Source organism: Ischnura elegans, chromosome 3 (assembly GCF_921293095.1).
Source record: "Ischnura elegans chromosome 3, ioIscEleg1.1, whole genome shotgun sequence".
Taxonomy (NCBI): Eukaryota; Metazoa; Arthropoda; class Insecta; order Odonata; family Coenagrionidae; genus Ischnura; species Ischnura elegans.
In genome coordinates, this window is record NC_060248.1 from 59,148,920 (window position 1) to 59,161,345 (window position 12,426).

The 12,426-nt window shown below is 40.4% G+C and overlaps 1 protein-coding gene across 2 annotated transcripts in view; it reads right to left on the reverse strand.

The window, feature by feature from the left end:
- Nucleotides 1-11,718, reverse strand: part of LOC124155869 (serine protease gd-like) — a 35,903-nt gene extending 24,185 nt beyond the window's left edge. Inside the window, exon 1 of one of the 2 annotated variants that reach the window (XM_046530025.1) lies at nucleotides 11,270-11,718. The gene's annotated coding sequence lies outside the window, so the exon portion shown is untranslated. The remainder of the gene's footprint in view (nucleotides 1-11,269) is intronic. The other variant, XM_046530026.1, reaches the window with a different exon arrangement.
- Between the last annotated feature and the right edge of the window lie 708 nt (nucleotides 11,719-12,426).

The window sequence follows — 12,426 nt, forward strand, 5'->3', positions numbered from 1 at the left end:
TAGTTTTCTACATCTATCACCTCTAGGATTTCCGGCATGGTATGACCAATCACCAGAATTCATCATGTAAGGGGATCCCCTCATCCACACCACACGTTCATGAAAATGTTACTTATAATAACTAAAAATTTCAATCGAAACAAGAAAACATACCATGCAATGCTGGTTCCGTCTGTGTGGTTCTGTGGGTTGGCAACATGTGAGGAACGTTCCCGAATGAATTTATTAGAATCACCTCCTTTATCATACATATCAAAGTACGAGCACTATCCTCGTAAGTAACGCATTAAAGTTGATTAGACTCCATAAAATTGATCCCAGCCCTAAGTTGGGTTGCAAACATAACGTTCAATAGCATAGGAGTTATATAGCTATATCAAAATAAATCCATCTTAACGCATCCACTCCCACGGCCTTCGAAAAAAATCTAGTACACCAATGAAGGGGAAAAATCAACCGACCCAGAGCACAGTGGTCTAAATTCGGAAAAAGCCGGACAAAGTCCAAAAGTGCATTTTTTGAGGTAGAGACTTGAAAACTAATGTATTTGCCTACAAATGATTGAGGTCTTTGAAATATCCATCCTATCTCGTTATCAAGTTTCAAGGCTCTACCTAAAAAAAAAGCTATTTTGGACTTGTGTCCAGCTTTTCCCGACTTCAGATCACCGCGCGCAGGCCAGTTGAATTTTTGATACTGTTAAATAAAGGCATCAATACCACAAAATAAACTCTCCAAAGAAAATACTTCGCAAGAAGAACATCGCGCCAAAATTAACGGCAAATACATTTTATAACGAAATTTGCTCCGAACGAACGCGAACCGGAACGTCAACGGTTGAAAAAACGCGGGAAACAAATCACGGAGGAAGCAACAGACGAAAAGAAATGCAAAGGAAATCCTATTGTTATGACTGTCCAAAAGACTGGGCGAAGATAATGTATATCTTCCTCATGGTTATAGACGCTCTAATGTCCCTCCCATATCGCCATTGTCCGGAGAACACACTAGCCATATGGTGGTGGTCGTCCAATATGCCCTAAGGCAAGGGAACACCCCGGGGGGCCGGCAGCCAACCCTTAACGATCCTGGATGAGAACGGCCCACCCTGGCGTCGACGCCAGAACTTCAACAGAAAGGGACAGTCTGCTAACCTAATGAGGAAGGAGCAATAAACTCCGTATGTCAGCCCAACGGAGAAACGGTTTCAGGAAGGCGCGAACAATGACTAAGCATGGAGCTCGTTTCTCTTTCGAAAGAATCATACCTTCCACCCAGTGGCGGATACAGAAAATACTCAAGGGGGGGCGCAAAAGATTTCTTGAGCTACCTTTACTTTTATCGTAATAAGAAATTAATAAATCCACGTGCGAAGTTTTATTTAAACTCATTATACGCGTATATAAGTCAATATATTACGATACAAAAAAGTTCCAACTGTGATTCTACAATGTTCGGCTATGTGAGCGGCCTCGCAAAGGGGGGGCGCGCGCCCCCGGCGCCCCCCATCTGTATCCGCCTCTGCTTCCACCGTCTCTAAAACGAGACTGCATGCACTCAAGAAATAACAGCCACCAACAATGGATCTTGGAAATACGTCTTGAAAGACATCGCTGAAAAGGAGCAGCAACGACTACCACAAGAGGTGGTGATATTCCTTAATCCAAATGTGAAGACTAATGTGTCACATACCGCTCACCCCACCATTAAACATATATATTTAACTTCACCACATTGAAGATCTTTTAGTTGTGCGTTCATCAATATCATTCAAACTATTTTTTTGCCATTACTTGCTTCACTATGCGAAAAGGAATGGAATTTTAGCGCGTCTTTATGGTTGTCTACCGGATGCATCGAGTATAGGGGATAGTAACAGCATAACCAATTAAGATTTTAATTTTTCAATACCTACTGCTGCCATAAGTATTCGCATTCGTTATAAGAATCGTAAAATGGACTTAAGCTCATTAGTAATGTTGTCATTGATTAAAATTCTCCCAATAGACAACGCATAAATATAAGTTAACGCATGATGGTATAATAATATGTTCTCTGTTTTTAAAATCAAATAAGCATTCTTTAAGATTTATCTCGGGAGACAGATACACAGCTGTAAAATCGTCAACACACAGGCAAGATTTAGAAGTAACATCGATTCAATCTACGTAAGGTAAAAGACTTATGAAGGACCATCTGGAAAAAAAACGAACCCTGAAGAAAGAATAGAAAAGAACATGCTATCATTCATGCATTGATGATTAAATAGAATTTAGTCACCACTACCATATCTACCGCTATATACGGCAAAACGACCCGTAGAAAACTCACCCTTGTGAAACCAACTATACCATAATTCATCTCAATGCAATTTTGAATTTTGTTGGCATTTCTAACATCATGTTTAGTGTGTTCTAGGGTGATTGGCAGACTCTTAATGGGTGGCTGGAAAGTTTTGAATTTGAAGGAATGGGATAGTACGCCTTAGCACGTGTAACGTTTTTTGTACCGTGTGGTGTGCATGTGGAAATCCTATCGTATTCTGCATGCTGGTGATTGATCACCCCCTGCTAAACACCATAAGGTGGCTCGCAGAGTAGGTACCATATAAATGTAGGCGTTGATTTTTTTCCTAAAATCTCACGCTTTTATAGTTTTACCTCCACGCTAATCTATGAAAAGCGACAGTGCAAGGGCGTACCCAGGGTCAAAACTAGAGGGGGGCAAGCTGTGGTTGTTCAAGTTGTAACGCAGAAAAGATTATAGAAATTTCCAGAAAATTATAACAGTTAGTTTGGAAAAGTATTTGCCCGAAAAATCTTGTTATTTTAATAAGATGTTTTATACTAATATCACTTTTCTCGGGTATAAAAAAATTCTTTCATTTTGAACTAAATCAACCCAAATTAGCCCCTCGCTGGGTACATCTAAATCTACATAATACCCTGCGAGCCACCTCTAGGGTGTTTGGCAGGGGGTGATCAATCACCAGCATGCATTTGGACTCCCACATGCACACCACACCGTCCAAAAAACGTCCCGTACAATAACAAACTATACTACTATATGCCCATGGTACGCCCATGTGCCAATGCGCAGCTGATGTGGTCGTCCGCTCGCGAAAAACCAAAGAGGAGATTATATCACGTCGCAAGAGTTCAAACTTTCGACGAAAGGAACTATGAGCAAATACGTAATTTGGGCAATGAGGATATGAGTAACCAGGAAGGATATTTTATACAGTGACTCTAAAACAGTTGGTGCGCGTCCAACTACGCCCGCACATGGAAGATGAGCAATGAATTGCGGACCATCTCTGAAGTGCAAGCTGCTCATCATGACACGGATATAACACATGTGTATGAGCTAGAGGGTAAAATTTTCTGTAGCTAGTCACACAGCATCTCAACTCAGCATGTGCAGTGGACGAATCTGCACGATGTCTTTTTGGTAAAGGGTTGCTCGCTCAACATACACACCATTGGATATTATCATAAAATTATCATTATCATATATTTAAAAGTGGAGACAAGGAACAGCCATCTAATTACAGGCCGATATCTTTAACGTCCATCTCTTGCAAAGTCCTTGAACACATCGTAGTCAGCTCGGTAATGAAACACTTAGACGCGCAAAACTTATTAATGGGAAATCAACATGGATTGAGGAAAAGCAGATCGTGCGAAACTCAGTTAGCGCTTTTCGCCCACGATATTTTAGTCTCCGGGGAAGACAACATTCCAGTAGACGCGATTTTTCTTGATTTCAAAAAGGCATTTGATAAAGTACCCCACGGAAAGTTAATATTAAAACTGAAATCTTATGGTCTAGACGAAGATGTCATTTCCTGGATTAGAGAATTTTTGAGCGACCGCGTCCAAAGAGTAGTATTAGACGGTGCAGTCTCCAATGAGGTAAGAGTGACTTCTGGCGTTCCTCAGGGTAGTGTCATTGGCCCACTCCTATTCCTTCTTTATATAAACGACATTGGCGAAGTAGTGCAGAGTAAGTTACGATTATTTGCAGACGACGCTGTAGTTTACAGAGAAATTCGTTCCAGCAAAGATATAGATGAACTAACGAATGACCTTGCTGCTATCCAAGCTTGGTGCGATGCTTGGCAGTTAGAATTAAATTTGGAAAAATGCGTCGTAATGAATTTCTGGAAGAAGAATAACTCCCTACAGCGTAACTATATCATTCGGGGTACCCAATTAGAGACTGTTGAATCCGTGAAATATCTAGGGGTTAGACTCAATAATGATCTATCGTGGAATAAACATATTCGAGAAATAACCGGTCAAGCTAATCGTAAAATGGGTTTTGTTAAAAGAATATTAGGAAAGTGCGACGACAAAGTGAGAGAAATTAGCTACTTTTCCCTCGTTAGACCACATTTGGAATACGCTGCCAGTGTTTGGGACCCTCATGAAAAAGGCTTAATAACAGAGTTAGAACGCGTGCAAAGAAGAGCTGCCAGGTATGTGAAAGGTCGTTACGATAGTCTTGTTAGTGTGACTGACCTCTTAGATAAACTCGGATGGGAATCTCTGTCGGACCGTAGATTGAAAAATAGACTAAACCTTTTAGATAAATTCAAGAGCAGTGTCTTTTCTGACGAAGTTAACCATATCTTGCGGACGCCAACGTACTACGGAAGATCAGATCATATTATATGCTGCATGCTGGTGATTGATCACCCCCTGCCAAACACCCTAGAGGTGGCTCGCAGGGTAATGTGTAGATGTAATGTTGGGGATGCCGATGATCTCTTCATTTCCCACTGAAATTTGGCTATTTTAGAAGGAAGGAAGTATGGTAGGAGTGATTTAAATGAATTATGACTTGACCACAATTTACGAAGATATCGTCATACTTAATTTATTTATAATTTTGCGTTCACTTTCGTGCATGGCATACAATAGGTTGAGCTTATTTAAAATTAATGATAACTCAACCTTCACTGATCATTAATCTTGGCCCCTCATAATATATCGCCTCAAATACCAATATCAGTGGTCCCAGTTATACAGGCTTATTCAACGAGCATTTTGGCGCCTGTAAGCGCAGCGTTTCGGTCTTGGGCGCCTCCACATTATGCTGTCGGTTTGACCGTCACCTTCCTTTGGTCTCAGTGCCGTAGGAAGATAGAGAAATTGGCGGGCGTGCGGTGAAAACCTGCTCATCGCGTCGGGTCCGGTTGCCTCATCTTCTTTCCCCGAGAATTATTTTTATCACTATTTAGGTTGCTGTTGAGGAAATAAAATTTAGTCCACTTAGCCTCGTTTCTCGTATTATGGTCTTTCTCGAGAAAGTACTGGCGTAGATTCATCCCCTGTTTCCAAGCGCACTTAAAAATATTTGCAGTCATTTTCTTCTTAATGAGCAAAATTTTCTTATCTTAATTCCGTGTATATTTTGCGAACATAATTGAAAAATATCGTTTCCAAGCGCCCCTAATACATGTAGCAGTAAGCTTATTTTCTTTGTCATTAGTAAAACCTTATCATTAGGCTGCGTAAATTTTGCGAGCTACCTCGAAAAATATCCATTGTGTATTGCATGTGTGAAACACCCACTCGACCATGACTCTGGTTGAATCAGGAGGACTCAATAAGGAGGCACTAATATTTATGGAGAATGTGAAGATTCGAAATTAAAGGCCGTGAAAGCCGCGTTTTTTAATTCTCCTCCATTGCGGTATTCATTTGCACGCCATCGTAGGGGTTTCCTTCTGTTATAAGCTGATATTTTCCTCTCTCCATCTGCTGTATTAGAAGCAGTATCATTAAATTCGAAGAATGGGTGACGTGAGAAAATGAAATATTGCGTAGCTTCGAATCTTGTAACCAATCTCGCATGGATTTGCTATAGACATTACCAGCAGTTGGCAAGTTTTTCCTTTTCTGTGAAGGCGGGCATATAGGTTGTCAATAAATAAATGTATTAATATTAATTTCCTATATTTCTAAGATCGTGTGGTGTACATATGGCCCATGGATATGATATGGGAATCCTCTTGAATGCTGGCAATAGATCAACCCCTGCCAAACACCCGAGTGGTGTAGAACATGTTGGTGAAAACTTGTAATGGGAAACTTTCTACTTTTTCTTTCCATTTTGACTTTTGATATACGTCGCAGTAAAATTACGCGGTGATGCCCTCTTCGATCATAAACCTATTATTACATTTTTAATTTTCCGCTTCAAATCCTTCGTTTATCGTCGTACTATGGTAGACTTGGTCACTTGGAAAAAAATGAAGGAAGTAGACTTCAAAACAGAGATATTAAAATGCCGTTCTTTCCTCGTACTATTAGAATAGTAACGGTGTCTCGATTAATAAAATTAATGGCGTCCCCCGCTATGTCGATACATTGCATGTTATTATTTTTTCCCGATTATTATATATTATATTCCTATATATTACTAATAAAATTAAGATACATGCATTAAGTTTTACAAAGTTTAGTAGGCTACACTACAAATCTACATCTACATAATACCCTGCGAGCCACTCCTAGGGTTTTTTTGCAGAGGGTGATCGATCACCAGCAGTGGTAACTGATCATCCCCTACCAAACACCCTAGAGGTGACTCGCAGGGTATCATGTAGAGTTTTGCATTGTTAAGGATGTGGCCATATTTTTTTCTTATTATGCGTAATCTTTTATGCGGAAGTGGTTGGTACTACGATATTACCCTATTTAAATTATCTAGTGCACATTATGCTCTTGATTTGTTTTCACATTCACTTTTTTTTGCTAAAATTATTTTGGTACCTATTCTTTTTCGTGTCGTTTGCGTTTCTGGTTATAAGCTCGAGGACCGTTACAGTTTGTATGTAAACTGACTGTTTCTATATATATGTATATATATATATTTACTCCTATTTATTTATAATTTCTTTGCTTTTGATTAGGGTAAAGTTGCCGTCACTCGCGGCTTTTCATTTCATTATTGTGATCGCTGTTTGGTTCTAACTCTTCTGTTGGCTGTGCGTCGTTAACCTGGGCATTCATTTTTAGCTGGAGCTCTGTTGGCCCGGAGATAAAAACTGGCGTTTGCATGTACCGTTGTATCGTGACGAAATCCGCGCTCTGCATAGTGATGCGTGTCTCACAATCAGATTTGATAAACGTCCTCTTGGAGCCGTTCAGATCTTTCCTTCCTATGCTCGTTTTCCCTTTCTGAGAAAATTCAATACCAATTAAATGTAAACGGAAAAAATTCTCATAGGTCAAATTCTTTTGTGATTTGAAAATGTCCATTCTACCTCTGCGGAATTTATTTTTGTTGATTATTACTTCTGCTATTTATTTGAGAACATGCCAACTAGTAGCTCGATTTTAGTCCATATTCATTCTCTCTCTTCATATCAGTTTCCTCATAGTTTGGTCTGCGGCCGTTCTAGCTTCATTCTTCATTTTCGTAAGGTGTGTATGGAGGCCTTGAAAGCTATGTGCGCATTGTTCTTTTTTAATTCGACCTTCCACTTTTGTGTCCTTTGTTTTTTATCCATGATGATATTTTTCTTCCACCTTTCTATTAGGAACTGTTTCCTTGCACTTCAGTGATTTATCATTTTACCAAACGGTAATATTTTTGGTAGCCATTAGATTATTTCGAACTTTAGGTCTTAAACCTTCTTTGTAAGGTGGCATACAGTGTGCATTAATTATTCCATTATATAAATACCTAAAAAATGTTAATATCGGTACCATTAACGTTAGATCATGAGGTTATTGATCAAGAATATTCGGTAATGTATGAAAACGTGTCGAATTTTTAATTTTATTCTTACACGTGGGGGGGTTTCCTCTCGTTTAAATTTTTTAATAAAACCTGTTTTTTCGTCTGCTGGTAACTTACACCTTTTCGTAGCGTTCATTAAAAAATCATATGGATAAAATGCAAATTATTGATACCCGGGTATTATTATAATTGAAATTCAAAGGTGAAGTACACATTTTATTTATTCCTATTAAAGACCATTTTTAAAAGCTGGTGCTTGGAGAGGAATTTTATTCCCATTACGGTTATAATTATCATCCCCCGTCTTTATCAGGTGTTTTCGTGATGAAAATTGCGAGGTTCGTGGTTAATTATTGGGTGTTAGGGGGAGTGTCCCATTATCTCCAGGGTGTTTTTCGCCATGGTGGCGTGTTCGATGTGGTAGCGCGCCGAGGAATGTGTTCGCGGGTGCGGCTGTTGAGCCTGTTGGGTAACGCCGAGCGAGGAGAGGTCGAGGAGTCAATCATCCTTTGTTCTTGGCCTTGAACATATTTCGTGCGTACCTCCAGGTGAGGTATCATCTTCATAACAAACTTGACGCTATCTATCAGTCATTTCTTGATTGGCTCCTCGCTGTGTGTGGTGTATAGTGCTTACGGACCTCTCATTTCCTCGTCCCTGCAGAGCACAGCAGCTCCGGGCTTTATAATATTGAGCCTACCCTATGGATCCTATAGCGATCGATCGTTTTACTTAGGGGCGGATCCAGAATTATTTTTTTGGGGCGCACAAGGACCTGGCAGGCGAACGATCCTCTCATAACTTAGATTGAAGGCAAGATATAACAATTGCAGTACGAAATATTGCCTTTGTTTTAGTATAAAAGTTATCAATTTGAAGTTAAATGATTGAGACTCCGTAATACACAAGAGCAAACGCAATTATTACCGTATTAAAAATGTTGTCTATCATTTAAGCATCTGGGGGGTAAGTCCACCTATGGTATGATAAATCTTCATTGTTTTCGGTCGATGAATCCGATAAAACAGAATCAGAGCGTGAATGTACGTGTTGATATTGCTACGTTAACTTTTATTTTCGATTACATAAGGTGTTTCATCTCATAATAGAAGCGGGAATCATTTAAGACATTGTTGTGGATCATTGATCTTCTGATACTATGAATGCAGTATTTAAGAGGAGCCTAAACAGTGGTCATGCGTAAAAGTTTTACCTCAAACATCCACTTTTCCACTGTCCTAGCTGTCCTGCGAAGTAGCCGCTAAGATGTATGTGAACATTGATAACGCTTCGCACATGATTTCCCTTCTGCTTTCGGTTGGTTCCGCCGTTGTCACTTTTGTGAGGCTCAGTGCCTGTTCGACGTGGATGGTATTTTTTATTTCTCCCCAATAAAAACCAATCATTACCATAGCGCCACCAAGCTCCCCCCTCCCTTTCCCCCTGCCAAACACCGTAGAGGTGGCTCGCAGGGTATTATGTAGATGAAGCGTCTCCGTAGATTGTCATTATATTAGGAGCATATGCGGATCGTTCCGTCCTCTAATACGGGCGGTATTTTGTAATTTTTGCGGAGGCATTAAGGAGAATTCTTCCTTCCCCTTGATTTTTTCGGAGTATACACCGTGGTTGTTTGCCTTCAATATTTCTGTTTCTCCAGTATTAAAAAAAATATCATCAAAGGCAACACAGGAAAACTTATCTAACTTAGAATGCAGCCAATTATTTAACGGGATATAGTTAATAAACCTTGATAATTTTCACATCTACATCTACATCTACAAATTACCCTGCGAGCCACCTCTAGGGTGTTTGGCAGGGGGTGATCAATCACCAGCATGCAGCATGCATTTGGACTCCCACATGCACACCACACCGTCCAAAAAACGTCCCGCATAATAACAAACTAAACTACTATATACTGTTAGAAATAGAATATAGAATAGAATTTCAGAAACATGCATTAAGTTTTATATAGTTTAGTAAGCTACACTACAAGTCATGCAATCTATTTACGAGTTCTATTGCTGCCGTTATAATCTCTTATTGATCGTGGAAAAAATGACATTTGGAATCTGTCTGTTCTGCAATCTATCTCTCTTATTTTATTTATATGATCTGATCTTCCGTAGTACGTTGGCGTCCGAAAGATATCATAGTGTAAGGAATCAAAACTTCTATTACGCACTTGAGACTTTCCGACGTGTAGCTTCTTTAAATGGCTACTCGAATTTTCCACCGGGCCAATGACTATATCTGCCGACGAAACAGATTCAGTTTAACATGATTTGGAAACAGATTCGGTTTAAAACTTCAGGATTCTTTTTCAGGAAGAGATCCTCATCCAAGATAAATTCTAATATATGATTAAAACCATTGTGGTATTCAAAACGCAGCTCGGTTGGTAGTTAGGAACGGCGCAATTATTGCAGGGAAAAAGATATCACTTGTAAACTTTCCGCAACTAACGAGATACTATATGCTGTTAGAAATAGAATATAGAATAGAAATTCATAAACATGCTTTCAGTTTTACATAGGTTAGTAGGCTACACTACAAGTCATGCAATCTATTTACGCGTTCTATTGCTGCCGTTATAATCTCTTATCGATCGTGGAAAAAATGACATCCGGAATCTGTCTGTTCTGAAATCTATCTCTCTTAATTTATTGATATGATCTGATCTTCCGTAGTACGTTGGCGTCCGCAAGATATGGTTAACTTCGTCAGAAAAGACACTGCTCTTGAATTTATCTAAAAGGTTTAGTCTATTTTTCAATCTACGGTCCGACAGAGATTCCCATCCGAGTTTATGTAAGAGGTCAGTTACACTAACTACTTACTGCCTAATTGACATGTTTAATTGCGGAAACCACGTCGAATAGTAAAAAGCTACGATACGCGCAAGAGAGCCTGTTTGGGGTCTACCTTGTGTGTTCGTCAATTACTTTCTACTAGTCCAGAGAATATATTAATTAAGCTTTTAAACACCCCAGCAAGGGTTTTCCCTTCATAGACGTCGCAATTGTGACTGTTAAAAAGTTCATTTAAAGATGAGTGTGTTCATCAGGGGCGCAGCTAGGAATTAAGGTTGGGGGGGGGGGGGGTGGTTTAGGTGCAAATAATACCGGGGTGTGTGAGGGTATGGAATACCCACCAGGATAAGCGTCAGGTGCGAGATTAATAAATTGCGGAATTTTAAGATAAATGGTTCAAGGGTGAGTTTTACGTATTTCTGAGGGATATTTTATTAATCCTTACACTATTCTATTAGTGACATCAATCCTTACACTATTCTATTAGTAACATCAATGCGACTATGTAAAATGGATTAAACTTGAAAATTTGTCTGAGCTCTGCGTTTCCCCCAAACCTCTCCCTCACTGCGCCACTAGTTCCCACTTAATACCAATTAAATTAAATTCAAGTATATAATAATTTTACAAATTTCGCCATTCGCGAACGAAAATTTACAAATCACACCGATTTCTCAACCCAATAAGTCGACACTAACCTTTTCGCCGAAAATGATGATGAAGTAGACGATGATTTCTATTTTCTTCCCGTTCCAAAGGAAGGTTGTTAGTGAGGACGAAGCATACCCTCAGGGGAGAGGCCGCGGTCACCAAAAATAGCCGAGAACCTCAACGCCGCACACCATAAGATCGGTGGAATTAGATCCTTCACACCCTACGAATCCGTAGACCTGGTAAGGTTGACGACACACACTTGATCGAAAATCCAGCGATGACACGTTTTTTCCAGGCACCAACTATTTTCAAAACTGAATCCAATGGTATCACTTTTACAACAAAACAAAATCCCCTTCGCTACAAAGCAAGCAGGCAGAACGAGATGTCCTCAATCGGGTGAAGATGTCAAGCACCACGTACACCACCTCCGCTCTTCCTCAAACGACAGACAAGCCTCGACTGTCCCAAACTCACGACGGGATTGGCTCGGGCGAGCGGTCAGGAAGCTCGCATGCCAAGAAGGCTCGGGGAGGGGAAGGAATGCTGGAAAAGGGGGAGGTGCATACAATACTCGATGGGGAGAAAGAGAATGGGCCCCAAAGATTCGCGTCTGTGGAAGGCAGTAAAAGTCGACTCTAGCTTCCCTGAGCGTTTAGGAAGGGGCGGGGAGCTCATTAGGAAGGGACAGGCTAGGTGTGGGTTTTTGGAAAGGGCATAGGTTAAGAGTGGAGGGGGGCCTCGTGGTATCTCAAGGCGAGAGTGGTAGGGGAAGAAAGAGGTGAGGGGGTGGGGGGTTTTGGTGGGAGGTTGTATTCCTGGACGTGGTGGCAGGTATAAAACTGACAAGCCCTCGTCTCGAGGTTTTTAGGACCTAGCATACGCATCTAATGGGATTTTTTTTAAGGCGTTCGAATCCCCGCGGAGACACTCCCAGCCAACTCCACGACTACTGACCTTGCTCCTCCTGATTGCGGGTTCGAGGGATGCATCACTTACCAACAATGGATTTGCTCGAGGCAAGCTGCACACGCAGTCACGTAAATACCATTTGTCCGCAAAATATCTAAAAATATTCTCCGCAATGGCAAACCCCAGTTGAAAAGCTAGGTGACTTTTTCCAAAAGATGGTGTGCAAATCAGAAATGCATACACACCCAAATTCCGAAGCCGAAAGAGTTCAAATTAACTTAAAGAGGAC